The sequence below is a fragment of the Alligator mississippiensis genome, chromosome 2 (assembly GCF_030867095.1).
Source record: "Alligator mississippiensis isolate rAllMis1 chromosome 2, rAllMis1, whole genome shotgun sequence".
NCBI lineage: Eukaryota > Metazoa > Chordata > Crocodylia > Alligatoridae > Alligator > Alligator mississippiensis.
In genome coordinates this window covers 67,574,027-67,594,350 of record NC_081825.1, presented here as the reverse complement: position 1 = coordinate 67,594,350, position 20,324 = coordinate 67,574,027, and the positions used below count along the sequence as shown (strand labels likewise).

Below are 20,324 nucleotides of genomic sequence, written 5' to 3'. Positions count from 1 at the left end.
GCTTGAGCATAAGTCATGGAATTGTGGCGGAGTGGTGATGAGCTGGGTCACTCATCTTCTAGCCCAATAGCCTAGTGGTTAGGGTACTTGCCTAGGAAACCCCAGTTTTAAGCTTCCTATGTTTCTCTGACTTCCCAGAAGAATGCTTTAACCACAAGATTACAGGTAACTACAGCTAGTTCCCTTTGCAGGCCTCCTAGAATCTCAGCCATTAAAAATATCTTGCTTTTAATATTTACTGTATAAAATGGTTGGAGAGCAGTAGTTCTCTCCCACACACCATACACAGTGGCATCTATCTCACTGAGCCACGTACACTCTAGTCAGTTCTCTTCTTCCTGGCATTATGTATCTCTAAATTTTGGCTGCACAATGGGCCAGCTTCAAGAGGATAGATGCAGAAGGTTCTGGTTAATGCCTAACCTCCCCAAGTGTCTGTATGTACCGTAGGTTAGAAAGAGGTTAGCTCATGTTTAAAAATGGCCACCTGATCTAGTTTAGTTCATCCACATGTGAACCTTACAGTTGGATCCCTGGTTAGGTTGATCTAAGTGCAAGCTTTACAGAAGTTCCAGGAAGGTCAGATTAGTTAAATAAAAAGGGCTGACCCAATCTAATTTAACTGTACTTCACAGGTGCACTAAGTTAGATTGGATATGGGTAGACTGGTAACTGAACATCTGTCTACATTCCAAACACAGTATGGGGCCTGGGAAAATCCAGCCACTGGGCCCAGCCCAGGAGCTGTGCTTTTCCTACCCCCACCTTGGCAGCAGGCTACCTTTAGCCCCCCAGCCCCTCTTGCATCTCTACACAGACAACCCCTCTGAGGAGCAGCCAGACATCCCTCCATCCCCTGTCATTCCACAAGCCACTCCCAGTGCTGATTTTACCAGTATGCACTGGTGTCTGGAGCTGATAGAAGTAAGTTGGGGTAGGGGGGGCAGACAGGATTTGGGGCTTGTTCACTATGGAGGGGTTTTCATCTTGGGGTAGGGGAAGGTTGGAGAGCAAAAAATAGACCCTGGTCAGGGGTGAGAGAGCTACCCTGATCCTCCCCTTCCCCCATGGAGCTGCCAGACCCCCAACTCTCACTAATAGGGCTCCTGGGATTGGTGAATGCCAGTAAAACCAGTGCCAGGAGTGGTTTGTGGGATCAGGAGTTGTTTAGGAGCATCAGGTCAGAGGGGAGGGCTGGGTGAGTCCTAGCGGGGGTTGTGAGATCAGAGAGCATCTCTCTGATCCTGCCAGTCCTTCCTGATTCCTTCTGACCCCGCTCCCACAGACCCCACTAAACCCGTTTCCACCAAGCTTCCCCCTATGACCCCCCGCCATCCTGGCTGCCCCTCCCCCTACCCCAACATACCTTAGCTCAGGCTCCTGGCACCTATCTAATTACTATGGTGCAGTGGGAAGGGGGAATTTTTAACCCAATCTAACCCACTGAACTTCTGGCTGCAATGTCTGTACGAAGACCTAGGGTCTATCACATTGCATTGCAAGGTTGGACAGGCACAAGTTCCACTCCTATCTGGGTGAGGAAAGCCTAGTTGTGCTTCTTCCTGGGTGAGTGCCTGAACAACCTAATTGCTGGGCTAAACACAATGGCCATCCTCCTCTGCCAAACGCCTACTTATTATGGGTCCTTCTCAGATATAGTTTTGTGACTATGTTCACTCAGGGTATGTGCATAGGGAGCCACCCACCTGCCAGCCTACTGCACATGCTCAGTCACCATGTGGATGCTTGTGTATACACAGTGCATGTGGAACAGGATCACAGACTGTGTGGAAATGTCAAAAATGCAGTTCTATAGTGGCAAGAATGCCATTTGGGCACACTGGCCCTAGTGTGTACATATCCTAACTAACTCTCATACATAGACTTTGCTTATACTTATGTTGGAGTACCATATCCATGTCTTCCCTTCTATGAATATTTTAAGGATGTATAGGTTCAGGAATGGGGTAACATTTCATGAAATAATAACAAGGTCTCAAATCTTCCTACGCAAGGAGGGTACAATCTTGTCCCATACATCAGTTCTCTGTATTTAGGAGCAAACTGAGTCTAAATCAACAAGCCTGGGTGGGTAATTAAATAAAAAATAAACCAAAATCATTTCATTTGATGTATTTAGGGTTTGTTTGTTTTTTTTCTTTCCAGTGATTTTAACATATTCCATCTTCTTAAAATCAAAGTAAAACAAATTGTTCAGTGAAAACTTGTTTCAAACAAGAAAGAAAACAACACCCAGGACTTTTTGAAAATATTAAAAATGGAACATTTTAATTTTGGAATTTTTTATTATTTTTCTTTTTTTCCCCTCAATAAACAAAGTTGGTAAATTTACATAAATACACAGCAGATTTTTCCTTCGTTGTGACTGAATCTGTGTTTTCCACTAAAAAAAGTTGTGTGTTAAAAAAAAAAAAAAAAATCATATGGCCCTTCTCATCTATAACGGGTAGGGAGAAGAAAGACAGGAAAAATGCTGATAGAATCTTTCCCTGAGTCGTTACTTTTCACATAAGGACAACCAGATATGGGTACCCTGGTCATGTCTACACAACACACTGACTGCACAGTAGCATTGCATGTCATGAAGCGTAACACAATGCTACTGTGCAGTCAGTGCCACCTAAAAGCTGTTCGGTTATTCAGCATCTTCCAACATCAGCTAAATGCTGTTCCTGTGTATGCAAGTACTAAATGACTGTGCAGTAATAACTGCAGAGTCAGCATCTGACATAGACGCGGCCTCTGTGATCTAGAAAAAGAACTCTGCATCTTAATTTTTTAGAAACATACACTATCCCAAAAAGCGTTTAGAAGGGCAATGAGGCAGCACCTTGGCTTCATTTTCCAACTCACCAGAATTATATACTCCTGGGGGGTTATGTGAATACGTTGTATCCCCCTTGCAGGACTATTAAAAAAGGTCACAATCTTGGACTTTCATTAATAAGCTGAACTCTTCAACGTTTTATGCTGAGTGTTTTATGACGAGTAAAAGATTAGAGAAGCTAAGCAATAAGTATTTCACTTTATAAGAATGTGCTATTATGAAGCTACCCATGTTAAGGAGTTAAGATTGATAGGATTTTGCTGATCTTTGGAGAAGAAAAATAAAAACCCATGCTTAAGATTCCAGTGTAGCATAAATATGTACAAAGTATAAAGCCCAACACTAGTTCTTTAATACATGTTGAGCTGGTTCACTGATTTCACACAGTTGTCTCTTCTACCAGTTGTGTATATGTATTTTAATATTAAATAATTCTAGAACTCAGCATTTTTTATGGTCTTTTTCAAATACATAAATAAAAAGATCCAACTGCTTTTACAAGTTGTTTGCCTTTAAAAAATTCCTATAGGTCTCACAGTGCATTTAGTTATAATATTTGTCCAGGTAATAGTAAATTTTAAAGTACTAGAAGTCCTGTGGAAATTATTCCCATGATCTCTTAACAGACATTATAGCCCTGCATCTAGAAATTAGGTTTGGAGCAATATACTGAGGCAAATAATAATAATAAAAAAAAACCTTAAATATATTATAAAATCCTGTACCTAAAGTATCTATTTTGTCCAAATATTGGAAAGAAAAATATTAACAACAACAAATCTACTAACATCACAGGTTCTGAGGAATGATTTATATGTTAAAAGCATCAGTCTTTCTGAAACTTTAACCATTTACAGTTGGGAAAACTTAATCAGAGATTTTAAAGGTCATATGGGCATCTTGTAAAGCTGTTGTGTAAAATAAACCTATAAAATTGCAATATTTAAATGTCTCCCTACAACTGTAATTTTAAAATCTATTAGTAATTTTCCCAATATATTTCCAACATATTTGTGTGTATAACATCACTAAATAAGAGTTGAGTATAGGGGGAATTTGGATTTTTTTTTCCTAGCTGACAATGCTAGAAAACACATTTAAAAAAAAAAAAACTCTTGTGGCTTTAAGAAAACATGCTTATTGTGCATGTTGTGTGAACTTCCTATCCTCCCCTCATATTTTGATCATTTTTTCTTAGCCACAAGTCCAGCTTTTTTATAGCATCTGAGGTTTATATTTCCAAACTGACTACCAAATAAGTACAAGCATTCATCATATATCTTCTGAAAAGTCAATTAGTGGACCCCAGTTGCTTGATTGGCATCATCAAATTGCCCATCCTAAAGGCAGCATACTTTCCACAAAAGGAGGAGTTGATCTTTCATCAATACAAGATTGGCAGATTTATTTTCTTCCTTAAATAGCTATGTTTTCCTCTCACACGTTATTTTAAATAAAAGGAATCTGAAAAGCCACACAGATGACAATGTCACTTGTCCAATATTTTGCATATTTCTAGTTAAGTATTTTCTATATATACTTTTCTTTTGCGGGTATGGATACAGTTGAATTTACCTTTAGAGAGCCTTGGTATATACGTATTTATTCTTCATTTTATAGCCGGGCAAAGTAAGCTGATGGCAGAACTGGGAAATTAATTCATATCTCCTGACTTCAGGTCTTGTTCTTAGCTCTCATTTGACTGTTCCATTCTGCCACTGTTTGATCCATGCGACATTCCATATCACTTCCATCCCCAAAGCTGCTCTAATGAGCCAGTACTGAGAAACTGAAAAGGAATAAGACTGATTTAATTATACAGTGTTCTCTTAATAGTGGTGATGATCCTTGCCTTAACCACAGGGGGGAAAGTGCTGCAGGAGCTGCAACCATTGTTTTGCCACATGAAAGATTTCCCTGTGCTACGAGATTTCTCTTAAGAACTAAACAAGCATTAGGACAGCTTTCTACTGGCAGGGGAGCATGCAACTGCTCTAATGAAGCTTTCATTACCTCCATTCCATCCTAGATAAATGAAGTACTGACTATATGCTCCTATATGCAATATTAAAACACGAGTTGAGGCAGATTTGTTAGATTAATTGTGAGGACTTCCCACCTGGGAGCAAGGAGGTGCTTTGTCACATCAGGTTGCCATTAGTGACTGCTTCCACATTTCACATCCAAAACAGAGGGCGTGTCCAGACGAGTCCACACATGCCTCGTACAGCGTCACAAACCCATTTGAGATGCTGCAAGAGGCACATGTGAGAACAAAAACCATTCCCTCCACTGCAAATTTGCAGCAGGGAAGCAACATTAGACCCCTGGATATGGTCAAGCGAAACCCCCAGGGGAAAAAAAAAACAGCTCAGGGCTAAGGCAACCGGAGGCACCCGGCCAGAGCGTCTCTGCGATTGGCCCATTACCTGGTCCTGAAGCACGCTGCCTGCCTGAGCCCGGCAGGCATTGGTGCAAGCTGCAGGGCCCTCTGCCTGGCTCTGTGCCAAGTAAGTAGGGAGTTGGGGGCTGGAGGGAGAGGGGAGGGGACCTTCCTACACTCCCTGTTTGTTCTCCCCACTCCCACTTCATTCCCCTAGCTCCCAGCTCGCTGTCCCTACTCCCCGTTTGTTTCCCCCACCCCCCATTAGTTCCCCCTGCCCCCCGCTCATTCCCTCAGCTCCCCACTGGCTCTCCCAGCCCCCACACACTCACCGGCAGTAGCAGAGAATGAGCAGGAGGCTGGAGAGAGCAGGGGAAGTCTCCAGCCTCCTGTTGGTCTCCAATCCCCCTGCTCCTTCCCCTGCTTGTCTCAAGTCTCGGGAGGCTGGAGACAGCAGGGGAAGGAGCAGGGGGCTGGAGACAGCAGGGAAATGTCTCCAGGGGCTGTCTCCAGCCTCCTGCTTGTTCCCCTGCTGTCTCCAGCCTCCCGAGGCCGGAGACAAGCAGGGGAAGGAGCAGGGAGGGGGCTGGAGACCAGCAGGAGGCTGGAGACAAGCTGGAGACTTCCCCTGCTCTCTCCAGCCTCCTGCTCATTCTCTGCTATTGCCGGTGAGTGTGTGGGGGCTGGGAGAGCCAGTGGGGAGCTGGGGGAATGAATGGGAGATGGGGGGAACCAATGGGGAGCTGGGAGAATGAGCCTCCTGCTCTTTCTCCTATTCTCTCCAGCCTCCTGCTTTCCTCCTGGTCATCTCCAGTCCTGTCCTGTCCGCTCCCCACGTGCATCCTGCTGCTCCTGATCGGGGTGCCTCTGACAGTTTCTCGCAATCTGGGGGCTGAGATCGGCAGTTAGGAGCTCCCCAATCAACCAGTCAATCACAATTGACTGGTAGGTGACCACTGATCCAGACTTAATAAGCCCAGTTCTCTCAGTCCCTCCTCAGAAGTCATGTGCCCCAACCACTTTTGTTGCCCTCTGCTGGATTCTCTCCAATTTGTCCACATCCTTTCTATAGTGGGGGCCCAAAACTGGACACCGTACTCCAGTTGTGGCCTCACCAGTGCCAAATAGAAGGGAAGAATCACTTCCCTCAATGTGCTGGCAAAGCTCCTGCTAGTGCAAGCCAGTATACAGTTACTCTTTTTCACAACAAGGGCACACTCTTGGATCATATTCAGCTGATTATCTACTATATACCTCAGCTCCTTTTCTGCAGAGCTTCTGCTTAACCAGTCAGTCCCCAGCCTGTACCAATGCATGCGATTGTTCTGTCTTAAGTGCACGACTGCGCTTGTCGCTATTGAACTTCATAAGATTTCTTTTGGTCCATTCCTTCAATTTGTTGAGGTCTCTCTGAAATCTAGCCCTACTCTCCAGAGTATCTACTACTTTATCTACCCAGGACTGACACCTGGGGAACTCCACTTCATACCAACTGCCAACTAGACATCAAGCCATTGATTACTACCTTTTGAGCCTGAGGATCCAGCCAGCTTTCTATTCACTTTACAGTCCATTAAATCCAACTCATACTTCCTTAGCTTGCTGACAAGAATGTTGTGGAAGATTGTATCAAAAATCTTGCTTAAGTCAAGGTATATCAATAGAATGCTAAAGTCAATTACATTACTTTTCTCTCTCTTTTCTTTTTAAATTTGATTGGAGGATAACTAGAAGTACAAGAAAAATACTTCTTAATTTGACTTTGTGTAAATAATGTATGTACAATAAGGGCTGTGAATCATAGGGGTCCAAGACAGTTTTCCAAAGTTGCAGTTAATAGTAGGAATTTTGAGAATCTCTTTGCTAAGCTTTGACATTAGTTATTTGCTATGAAATTGGATACAAGAAGAATCTGGCATCTCAGTGCAGTTGAAGACTGTCAGGAAGTTAATTATTGGATAGTAATGGGCACAAGTTCATCTGTTGTCATGTGACTTTACTTTGCCCATTTCTAGTGCTCCTATCCTAAGCCACCCAAGAACTATACAATAAATGTTGAAATACAAAACATTTAAATCAACCCAACACCGTGCCATGCAACCGTCCTGTAAATTACTGTATTTATTAGAATACAAGACAACCCTGAATATATGACCCCAAATAATTAGATTCTATACATGGAAAATTTATAAAAGGTATAGAAGTATTGGACAGTAGTCTTAAATGCCACCCTTACCCCCTTCCTCCCCTCCCCACACACAAACATTGATACAGCATGGAAAGCAATGTCGGGGTGGGTCAGGTGGCCCCCTTGCCCTGTGCCTCACCGATTTCTTCCTCCTCCTGCAGACTTCCTACCCTTTCTGCCCCCAGTTCTTCACCACCCCTTCCTCTCTGTCCCTTTCCTCCTGCTTCTCAGTCTCTGCCCCGTCCCTTTCAAAAACTTCTCCCAGTCTCTGCCTCTTTCCCTCTGCTCCCTTCCTGTCTCTTCTGCTCCCCTGGCTTACTGTCAGAAGCTGCTTGGGCTGCTAAATCTCAAAGTACAACCCATGGAAGTTCAGCCCTTGCCTGGCCATGCGAATGTGTAGGCACTGCTGATTGGCTGGGCAGGCAATGCAGCAATGTCTGTGATACTGCTTGGCTAGAGTTTCCATGTTCTCTGTGCCTGGGAGAGACTCCAGTCGGAGTGGGAGCCAAGCTGTGCCTGACAGTAAGGGGAAGGGAAGGGGTGCAGGGCGGGGTGGGGGGACAGAATCTGCAGAGGGGAAGTGGGGTGGGGAGGAGTCAGGAAGCTGCTGTGTGTCTGACTGGCCCCAACCCAGGCTTATGCTTATGGAGGGGGAAAAAAAACCCCATCTTATATTCAAGTATACATGGTATGTGCCTGCTCCTTTGGACAATGGTCCTAAGGAAAAAAAAAAATCACTTACCTGTAAATATCACTTCCATCTCAGATTGAGTTTAAAAAAAAAAGTTGGTTGGATGGTACTGCCACACATGCTAGTACTTTGGTATGATGCATTATACGGGGTTGGGATGAGTCAGAAACAAGTAGAGTTATTGAGGGGCACACACCCATCTTCACAAATGGTCAATGCTTCATTATCAGCACAGAATAATATCACTGACAGCTGATTTAAATGGCCTACTGAATATCTTTATTGTCCATCCCTGGGGATGTTTCAGAACCACAGGACTCCTGAGGCCTGAGTAAAAGATTAGGAAAGCTAACCAATAAGTATTTCACTTTATAAGAATGTGCTATTTTGAGCTACCCATGTTAGGGACTTAAGATTTATAGGATTGTGCTGACCTTTTGGAGAAGAACAATAAAAACCAATGCTTAAGATTCCAGTGTAGCATAAATACATACAGAGTGTAAAACAGTAGTTCTTTAATACAGGTTAGAAATGGGTCCAAGTCATAAAGTAGGGATGAATCTGAAGGCTCTTCAGACTTCTAATTCTGGTTAAGCTCTGGCTTAAACAAAACTTACCTATTTTTAGTATTTATCTTCATCCTCTTAGTGTCCTTCACCCACGTAGACACCTCAAAAGAATTTGATGAAAAATACTCCAGTTTTGTAAAACTCAAGCTAAGAAACCTCTGGTCATAATCAAAAATAGTTGGGGAGAAGTGCAAAAGAAGGTGTTGTGGTCATTGTCTAAGAACCTTTTTTTAATTTTAAATTGGACGCTATTTTTCTTTCAGAACTTTAAACAGAAAACCCAATAGTCACATTCCATTGTAAGACTAACAAGCAACAAATCTCTATTGTTTATATATTTTTTCCTTTGAGGCCAATAGGTTAATTACACAAGTAAAAATATAAATTATCTAGAGACTGCTGAACTCTACAAATAAACAAAGTATCCTGCAAACTGTATTTTATATCCATGGCATTTATTCTTTTTCATTCAGTCTTATTGCTGAAAGAAAGGTAGGGATTTTCACTGCAATTTTCCATGCTTTCTGCTTGAGGAAGTCTGCAGACTCAGTCATTTGTATTTAAAGTTGATAACAATGAAGTCAGAGAGTTCACATTTTTAACAGCTTCTGAACGTATTTTGTTCAGGGTCAGAGGGAAGAAAAAAATATCCTTAGAAAAATGTTGTCTTTTAAGCATTTTCCCTAAAAAGTAAAACCATGTGTGTGGTCAAAAGGGAAAAAACATATTTGAGACTGCTTATAAATATACTAATGTAAATCTGGTTTCAGACATCCAATAACTATGGTTAATGAATACAATTTTTGACAAGCTTTCATCAGAACAAGCTGTCTGTGTCTTTTTACAAAATGTAATCTACAGAGGTTCCGTCTAAATTAAGAAAAATATGTGGAGAAGCTTACACTTTGTTATAGGAAGGATTATTGACCACCTGAAAAATAATCAGACTGATGCTTTCTATATGAGGAGACACTCAGTTTAAGAAAATTTGCATGTAGTTTTGTTAAGTTCAATTTTTTTATAAATATATAATGAAAGAAAGAATGTATATATTTAAGTGTGAATATAATCTAGGATTATAGAATAGATTACGTTTCCTTTCTGGTATTAGCAATGGTGCCTAATGTATGCTCTCACACACACACTAACTATATTTGCAATTTGCCATAATAAAAACTTCAGGTAAACTGAAATGATATTTTTACAACTCTCACATTACTCAAAAGGGCCAGGGGTACCAGCTCAAAATATCATATGAAGAAAGACCTATGGTTCATTCACAAAAAAATCTGAACTTCTACATTAGTGAAGAGGAGACCGAGAGGGGACTTAATAGCAGCATTCAGCTACCTGAAGGGTGGTTTGAAAGAGGATAAAGCTAGACTGTTCTCAGTGGTAGCAGATGACAGAACAAGGAGCAATGGTGTCAAGTTGCAGCAGGGGAAGTTTAGGTTAGATATTAAGAAGAATTCTCTCACTAGGAGGGTAGTAAAACACTGGAACAGGTTATCCAGAGAGGTGGTGGAAGGTCTATCCTTGGAAGTTTTCAAAACTTGGCTAGACAAAGCTTTGGCTCGAATGATTTAGTTAGGGATGGTCTTGCTTTGAGCAGGGGTTTGGACTAGATGACCTCTTGAGGTCCCTTCCAACCCTAACTTTCTATGATTCTATAATTAATAGACATGAATAAAAACACCTCAAGCCATGTAAGTTCATTGAATTCAGTAACTAATACTAATTAACAGTAATTAGCAAAAAATATTCATATACTCATTTAGACTTTTTTCCCCTGTTAGAATCATAATTTCCTCAAATTTGTACATAATTAAATTTGTGAAAATCCACCCTACCCCCTGGTTAAACATCTATCTAAGGCAGTATTTCTTAACCTTTTTAGACTTAAGGTACTTCTCATTAAATTCAAGACATCTAAAAAAATACCAGCTCTTAGCTTCACTTTTTTGACTTTGGAATAATAACTGAAGAATTCTTCTGTTGCAGATAATGTAGTAAAGCAAGTCAGAATATTTTTAACACCATCGATTCCAATATGAAATCTCTGGCTGGATCCAGACTTGTAAGCACATGTGGTTTGTGGCACCACAAACCTCTTTGAAGCACCACAAATGGCACGTGTTGCATGTTAAACTACGTGCCCCACTGCTAATTTGCAGCACTAGGGCAAAATTTGCCACCAGGTAGCAAAACCCCCTGCAAAATAAAGCAGTGCAAAGCACACCAAAGTGCTGTGTACCAGGAAAAGCACTGAGACAGGGGAGCAGGGCTCTGTGGTGCCCCATCTCTATGTGCTGCAGAGCCCGCACACTGAGGCACCCTGTGCCCCAGACAACCGAGCCCTGGCTGGCCTCAGTGCGGGAGCTCCAGGGTGCCTCAGTGTAGGAGGTCCATAGAGCACAGAGACAGGGGAGCAGGCATCCCAGGGCCATCTCCATGTATTGCTCCCTGGCTGGCTGGGGCACAGGGTGCCTCAGTGTGGGGGCTGCCTGCTGGCTAGCCCCACATTGAGGCACCCTGTGCCCTAGCCAGCTCTGCTTGCAGCACATGAAACAGCAGGACAATGTGTCCTGCTGAGAACCACACCAGCGGGGGTGTGCATTGCAGCACAAAGTCACGGCACAAATTTGTGTCGCCACTATTTGAACTGCTGCAAATGCATGTGCCTGCTGATGTGGATGTGGCCTCTGAGTCTGTGAATTGTGTATAGCACCCTGGTTTAAGGTGACTGGTATAAGGGATTAAAGACCAAAGGTCTTGCTGGAAATCAATTACAGTTGTATGTCCAAATACCAGATAATTTTTTTGGAAGTCTGAACCAAAAGGTTTTTGAATACATTGAGTGATCATGTCAAAATGACTTTTTTTTTTTCCCTTTTCTCTTGCCCTTTTAATTATTCCTGTATTACTAGGGGTCGGTAATGACCCCTATATTTAGGTTACCTAACACTTCCCATTCTGAAAGTCTCACAGTTTTTATTTTAGAGGCTACAGCAAATCTAGTATGTGCCTCAGAACCTCTCAAATTCAATAGGGAAAAATAATTAAGGTAGGAAAGTGTTATTTTTTGTCCTATAAAATTTTGTTTTATTGTAGTCTACCAAAATAGTGGAACAGTATTTCAAGGTTGGGACCATGTCCTGCCAAAACTTTCTATTACAGGCAGCCCTCTGGAATTCTGGAATGCCTGTAAGTGCATTAAGAAACCTTGAGCTAAGCTTCTTCAACCCTTTCCTGACAGTGGGCATGTCTACACATTCATTAAATGTGCAGTAGTTACTGCACTTTTAGTTTAGTATTTGCTTAATGATGTACTAACTAAACATGCAATAACTACAGTTACTGCACAGAAGCACCAGCCCATGGTTTTTTAGTGATGTTTATTGTGAAGTAGCCTAAAAAAGTATTAGCATGGCTTTTGCTCAGCATGCTACTGCACAGTGTTATTAGGCTACTGTGCATTAAGCATTTTGTTTAGGTGTGCCCAGTATGTTGCCTAGTAAGCCTATCTATAGTACTTCCTGATTACAGTAGTTTGAATCTTGCACAAAGCCCCAGCAGTTCATCTTGTCTTAGTCACTGCATGGATCAAAATCTTCTCCAGGAACATCGTAGGTCAGGGATAAAAAGAGAATTGAATTGGTTTTCTTTGACATACTTCTCAGTCTCAGCACACTGTCTCCTCTTACTACTTCCCCTGCTGCACACAGACAATAGTGGCTTATGGCTGTCAATAGCAGCACATCAAGGAACAGATATCAGACGTCTCTGCCTCAGTTCTGAAGATACAGGGTTTAAGTTATGCTGAAATCTTCTTCCAGCTGTATGTAAGTGAATCTGATTTTAGCTTTTTCAAAAAGCCTAGAAAATGATACCCAAAACCTACTCTATATTACATATTTAGCTCATAAGGTACTAACTTTCACAATATGCCAGATTTACAGTTGTCCTAGGTAGCCTTGTTTCTGTGTTCAGTCACCTGATTATTTTGTTATTCTGGCCCTAGATTGCATCATTCAGTGCACAGAACAGATACACAGACTTAAGATTTCATGTCAACTATAAATTTTGTACTTGATAACATGTACATTCTGTGACAATACAACCACCCCAGGGGTGGCCATGATGTCCCTAGGGCACGGTGACTGTGTCGGCTCTGCACTATGGGCACCTACTAGCCTCGTCTGCCACATCTTGTTGGTATAAACGATGAATTGGGAGATTGCCTTCAAGTTGTTGCTTGGTCACAGTCCTGACAGACTCCTCTAAGCCCTGTGGGTTGTTGGACCCCTTACTGGGTCCCACACTCAGGAGGTGCCTTGTGGTAACCCCCAAGCCTTATGGGCTAGATGCGTGGCTCCAAAACTGCTTCTTTACCACGCCCAGTGCCTCACAGATGGTATTTAGATGTTGTTTCTTGTGATGAGGCCTCAGCCTAGTTTGGCCTCTTGTTGTCAATGGACCCTTAGCCTCAGTAACTGTGCCCTCTGGTGCTGGGGTCTCATCATCCCCTGTTGCTGTGCTCTCTGGTGCTGGGCTCTCTGCCACCCTGTCTCTGCGCCTCACTGGTGCTGGGCTCTCTGGACCCTTAGCCTCAGTAAGGACACCCTTTGGCTCTGGGCTCTCCGCAGCCCCTGTCTCTGTTCCTCACCGTTGCTGGGGCTCTACCGGGTAGTCTGCCCAATGAGGCCTCCCCCTCCCCAGTAGCCTCAGCCCAGCCCACTAGTATAAATAACAACAGAAAACACAAGCCCCTGGGGTCCACACTCTATCCCGTTTAAGCAGACAAGGTTCTCTCACAGTATAATGTGCCTCCCACCCACAAGCACTTATGAGCTCCTATAGCCCCTTAATCCATCCTACCAGCAGCAGAACAGGCAGTCAAGCATCTCCAAATAGCTTTCTCTACAAGAACTTCTTCCCCCTTGACTGTTGCCAGAGAACTAACCCTGTAGTCCCAGCTCTGGGGCTTATATGGGCCTAGGGCCCTGCCTTCTCCCAGTCAGCTGACCGGGTACAGGTGCAGGATAATTCCCTCATTTGCCTGGTGCCACGCCAGCCTGCACCTGTGGGGGTTCTACCAGGCTTCTAGAGCCCTCTCTCTAGGCAGTTTCTGCCCTTAAAGGAGTAGGCACAACTTAGTGCTCTGCAACATTCATAAATTGGAAACCTAATTGACATTCCCTTAAGTGTGTCCCTTTAATATAACAATGCTAGTATATTGTATATTATTCTATTAAGTATATATACATAATGACAGATGACATGGCTACCATTACTCTCTATATTGGGGCTGTCCAACTGACAGCCCCCAAAGGGTTAACCCGAGGCACCCAGACTTCTGGTCCAAGCACTGCTCCCCCCGTTGCTGAGCTGCCACTGCTGCCACTACCATCTGAGTCTTAGGGTTCCCCATCCCTCCTTCATTTTCTGCTTTCTGTCCTTACCCTGAGGTGAAGTGGGGCTGTGTGACTGAGGGAACTAGCTGGCTCAGGTGTGGGGTGGTTGAGAATCCTCAGTCTAGGGATAGGACACTGGACTGGGAGTCAAAGATCCCAGTTCTTCAGTTCTTATCAGCTGTGTGAATTTGAGCAAGTCAACTCAACTCTGAGGTTTTTATTTCTGTCATATGCTTTCTCTCTCTTTACTCCTTATACTATAACAGTCAAACCCAGTATGGTCTCAGAAATGCCTAGGTAGGACTTTGTCAGGATGCAGGTGCATAAATTCATAGATTCATAGATGTTAGGGGCTGAAAGGGACCTCACAAAATCATCGGGTCCAACCCCCCCCTCTGTGCTTGGGCAGGAAAAGGAAGAAAGCAATTAAGTTTATCATTGTTACACAAGCCATCGAACTGAGTAGACATCTAAGACCAGGCAGAATTTTGTAGGCACTTACACGTACGTTCAGAAACCATTCAGTTTAGTCATCCAGGAATATTTTAGTTTGATGCTTTAGAGGCACTTAAGTTCCCATAATTTTATTTCCAGTGGATCTTAAATGTCTCCACAGCATCAAACTAAAATATTCCTGGATGACGGGACTTAGTGGTCTCTAAACATATCTTTAATTCCTATGAAATTTTGCTGTACAAGCTGAGATACTAGAGTTACGGCGCAGAAGCGCCAGTGTATGGTTATTTTGTGATGCTTATTGCACAGTAACCTAATAACTGCACAGTAGGCTATTAGCATGGTTTTTAACCACCACACTACTGTGCAGAGTTATTAGGCTAATGTGTAGTGTCTCACATAGATGCACCCACTGAGATTTAGTCTATTAAGCCCTGTTTACAATGGGAATTTAAATCCTACTTACCCCTGTTCAACCTAAATCAGGCTGTACTTGACCACTTTAGAGGCACTTAAGTCTCCGCATTAACTGTATGGTGATCATAGAAACATAAATTCTGGCAAACTGAGTAGCATTACTGCATGGAAATTTAAATATTTTTTAGGGTTTAAGTTTGAGATGTCTAAATGTAGGTGATACCAAATTGGATATGCCCCAAAATCCTTTTATCTGTCTTGCTTGCTGTGTTTTTGTACAGTATGTAGCACAAGGGATTCCCAGTTTTAGCTGTTGTATATAGGTGTCAAAATAACATACAAAATAATACAAGTAATAGCAACGTATTTGTATTCTTAAAAATAACTTTGCAGAGGGGCAAGGTAGAGTTCCATGTTCATTTTTTAATCACCTCCACATCAAGATTGCACAGTTAATAAGTAGGAAGATTTAGGATCAAAGTCCTGTTGATACCAGTGGAGTTTCTCAAGGTATATGCCAGCGTATCAAAATGCTGAATTCTATCTCTATTACATTCAGACTTAGCCTAGAATCTGAAAGTCAAGTGGGGTTCTCTTTCTGGATCATATGTCATCAACATCATCAACAAGACAGACTGTACAGGCCAAAACAGGTGTCTACCATTGATGATACCTGTTTAACTACCTTAGCTTCTATTGGGGTTGAAAATGTGCTGATGATAACAAAAGATGGATTTTCTACTTGAACTTAGTTAACTCTCTTTAGACAATGAACAAGCCAGAATAGAATATAAAATATTGCTCTATAGTTGTATTGTCGCATAGTTACAGAATTTTAAAAAAATACTGAAAAACGTAATAGTAAATTACAAAGTTTAAATAGACACATTTGATATGATGAGTAAGGTGGTCATTTTTCAGAATAAATAGCACTTTATGACTAATTAAATCTTTTATTTTGTAATTAAAGCTTTCTTTTTATTTATTGCTCCATCAAGGGGCTCTTGTGAAGTACTGTGATGTATGTGGATCAGCACCAGTCATTTATGTATATTCCCCATTTTCTCATAGACACTTACTGTTATATGGATGCTAATTGCACAGCTGCCAGTGTCTTTTATGGTCCTAGCCATATTGTTTGTGTTATTTATATCAAGTATTTTCTGAATCAAGCCTAGCTTCATGTTGAAGGGGAAACTATCAAACCCTTTATGGTAAGATTTCACATATTGCTTACACACTTATATTTACTTATGGGCCTAATTCAAATTAGGCCTTGTCCCTAGGGTGTTATAGATTGGAGCCAGAAATCACTTAGTCTCCTATCTCAGAACTTAAGCACAGTAACATATGCAGACCATGTGTCATAATTAGTGGTTGCACAATAAAGGTGATCTGGCAATTCAAGAAGATGAATAGTAATGCCTTCCCTAAATAGAATAATTTTAAAGTCAGCTGAGAACACTTTAAAAATACAAGAGATGGAGTGAAATGCTGGAAATAAAGTGTAAAATGCTGAAACAGAGTGAAGTGTTGACTCAGGGATGCTTCTGTAAGTGGCTGGACCACATGACCTTGTGATGTTCCTTCCAGTGCTCTCCTATGGTCTCATGAATCATTTCACTCATTCAAAATATTGTACTTCAAGGATGGCAAGGAAGGCTCTCTGCAAACACACAAACACAGCTTTGTCTGTTGCAAACTATCATGTTCTATCCACACACTGGCCTATGTTGTGAACCTGGATTATAACGATTTTGATGATGATATTGTGGTCAAATGTGCACCTGTAGTACTGTCCATGAATGAAGTTAAATTAAAGCTGACTATGATGGTTTAAAGAATTCTGGAAATGAGTCATAGTCTTTCAAAATGTCAATTCTGTTGATGGTGGTGAATACCCCAACATTTTTCTTTCTGTAGCAATCTTGGTCATGAATGGCCTGCAGTTTCTATACCTGCACTGACACATGCCATAAGCCTGGGGGTAATCATCATCATCTATCTTCATAATCAGAACAAACCTCCCACCACATGAAAAAAAAATGAGTTTTATGTTCTTATAAGGCCACTATGACACCGGTGCTCATTTCTATGAGTAAAATTTATCTGAGGAACAAGGTGGGGGAATTTGCTCCACTGCTCTAATCCCATCCTGGACCAGTCTGGAAGGGGACTGGAGAAGTGGGGCAATGCCCCCTGCCCATTTCATCAAATGGCCAATCCTGGTCTAGGAAACCATGGTGGCCACTGCCTTGCTGCTCCAGTCCCCTCCTTGCCAGATATGGAGGGGTGCATACAAGAGTTCATTCTTGTGGAAGAGTTTCTCCTGGAGAAGGCATGTTTCCTTTGGGAGAATTGAATGGACATTTATATGCTCCTAGTGTCCACTGGGAAAGTGGTGATTTTCCCAGTAAAAACATAGTACTTAGACATGGCCATAGTCTATCCTTTTCTATATGTATATCTTTTGCTCAAAGAAAACTTCCTCAGCCTGAATGTGCCATGGAAAAAATAAGAATTGGTACTTTATACCTACCCTTACTCCTTTCAAGATTCTTGTCCTTCCATGAGTTTTGACCACTTTATGAATATCTAGGTGTATAATTACACCATACACATTTGCAGTCCAATGCACAGTCTTTCACCCATCATACTTTTACCATAGTGTGACTCCTGACTGATTCCTACAAATCATGTGCCATTTACAGTTAGACACAAACCAGGAATCCACATGTACATTCTCCCTCCCTGAAATATCTATCCCTGAAACTTCCCCATAAGAAGCAAATGCCTACTTTTCCATACTGTCCACATGTAAACCTAGTCTTTGCAATGTCTGTTCTTGTCAGACAACTGCCCTCCCATGTAGTCCGTGTAACGAAAACCCTGTCTATGCCATCTGTGTTCTAATATACCACAAATAACTCTCCCCATCCCAAGAGGCACTTTTAGCTCATTTCCTACACGATATGGTAGTTCACTTGGCAACATCTCCCTGGTATATTCCTCACAACTTGTGTGATCCAACCTGAGACTAAATATTCCATGTGAATGAAAGGGAGGAAAACAGCCTTCCTATTTTCTGCTAGGATGAGAAAAATGAAAGGAGAAAGATACTAAATAAGCTACCCCATCTGAAAGTCTTAACCTTTAAGTTATTTTGGGAACAGGCATTGTGAGCTACCTCTCTTTAAATGGCAATAGAGCTGGTTAGGGTTTTTTGTTGGAAAACACTGTTTCAAAAATGCCAATTATTTGTCAATTGCAATAAAAAATCTTAAGGAAATGCTTTTGAAATAATAAAAATGTTCACAAAAATCATTTTGGAAAATATTGGAAGTACATTTCAGAGTACTATTTTTTAATTTTTATTATGTTATTTCACAAGATGAGGTTTTTTCCCCTCAGCCAGCTTGGGGGAGAAAGCCCATTATCTTACGCTTGCATACAAGGAAACATATTTAAATACACTGTCTATCATTATACTACTGCCAAAATCAACATGTTCTCATTAATGGAAACCAACTATGAAGTTCATTAAATGAAGCCAACACACAGTATGACTATAAAGCACATGACCCATACTGGGCAAGTATACTGGTGGTAAGCTACCACAAAGCTAGGTTAGTGTAGTATATCTGAATAATATAAATGGTAGTGCCTGTGCAGGCCGGGGGCGATCCGGGCCCTTTTTCGAGCTGCGTGGGCTGTGGCCAGCAGCCTGGGCACGCTGGATCGGAGAAAACAGGTGACGCACTAGAATTAGTTACGGACGCGTAGTGGTTGATTCAAGATTGTTTACTTACACCGAAGATGGTCGCGGTGCAGGCAGGAAAATTTGCTTGAGTTGCGGTTACAGATAGAAAAGAAGAGAGGCGGACTAGAGTTCCTTCCCGCGAACATTCTTCTAGCCCATCCGGTTGGAGGCTGTAAACCGCGAGCCCGTCATGCCAACCGAAGAAAGTACTCGAAGTGAATAGCTCTGAATAGACTCACACGAAGTTTGCTAGGCTCCGTGGACCTTGTGCGCGCAGGGAGAGGGATACGTCGAGGATTGCGAATGGCGACGGAGAGAGGCTACAGGCTGATCAGACCTCTGTTGCCTGCTTGAAATGCGCTGGGTCCGATAGGCTCCGCAGCGCTTAGAGATCTTCACACAGCATGAAGATCCCTCCTCCTAGTGTTCGTGGAGTCCTCCAACTTGGGCGGAAACTACTCAAGCCTCTTATATGGCTAGCAAGCCAATCGCTAGCCGCCACGTAGGAATAATTTAGAACTAGCCAATGGTGGGGCACAAATTTGAATACGAATGGCGGGAACTCCTTGCAACATGCATTTTTGTGCTGCAACAAAAAAATGCACCCTGCAAAGAAAGCTACAATTTGGTGGGAAAATAATTCAATGGTGCCAAAGCACACACAAAACAAAAATCACACCCTTGGGTTGTGACAGTGCCCTTCAAGAAAAGTCCGCCTCAGCACCAAGTGTTTTTTTCAAGTCATGGTGAGCCACTAGATTGAATATATTTTTACTTTTTCTTCACTCCCACAGTTGACCTGTAACTTTCTTTCCCATTTTCAATAATTCCTGTTTCTTCACCAGCCTTAAATGTCTAGCAAACATCACCAAACAGGACCTCAAACAGTTCACCCTGAATCACCTCCTGTCTCAGACTGGTGCATATATTTAGTGTTGCCCTTCTCTCCATGAGGTGGCAGTGGACCAACAGTCCTGTGCCTCAACTGCATATAAATTTTTGGAGGATCCCAGGATTCATGATAAGAACACCTAGTTCCAGCCATGAGTGGGAGGCTAATTAGGACATTGATCCTTGTTGGGAGTATCTGGATTACACACAAATACTGAGTAGTGCTGATCTGTGAGGTCACTATGGTTTGATTCTGCTTGGGCCTAGCTAAACTAATGGCATGGTAAATCACGAGCATTTTGGCTTTGGACTAAGATCATGCTTAGCTTGTAGTATATATAAGTGGTTATAAAAGTGCTGCTTAAATGTGTGTTTATGAATTACCTGGGCTAAAGCATGTAGCAGTTTCAAAAAATGTAACTGCATCAATTATTGATTAACTAAATTATTGTAGGCATGTTTATTTCAAAGTCAGTGCTTTCAAATTTGCCACTCACTTCCATGTGCTCATGGAGAGCAGTGTCTAAGAATAAGGAGTGTGGAAAGGGGCTGCAGGGGTAAGAAGTTGGGGAGCAGGCAGTAGCTTGATTCACCCCAGAGTTATTTTCCCTGCTGTGGCAAACCTCTAATAATAATATTCAAGGCAAACCTCTAATAGTTATATTCTATATCTAGGAAATTCTAAGAAATTTATAAATTTTCCATAC

The 20,324-nt window shown here is 42.1% G+C and overlaps 1 long non-coding RNA gene across 1 annotated transcript in view; it reads right to left on the bottom strand.

The window, feature by feature from the left end:
* Positions 1-2,286: 2,286 nt before the first annotated feature.
* The window catches only part of LOC109281598 (uncharacterized), an 89,077-nt gene continuing 71,039 nt past the window's right edge, over positions 2,287-20,324 (bottom strand). The window contains exon 4 of the long non-coding RNA XR_009459778.1: positions 2,287-4,637. This is a non-coding gene — a long non-coding RNA (uncharacterized LOC109281598). The remainder of the gene's footprint in view (positions 4,638-20,324) is intronic.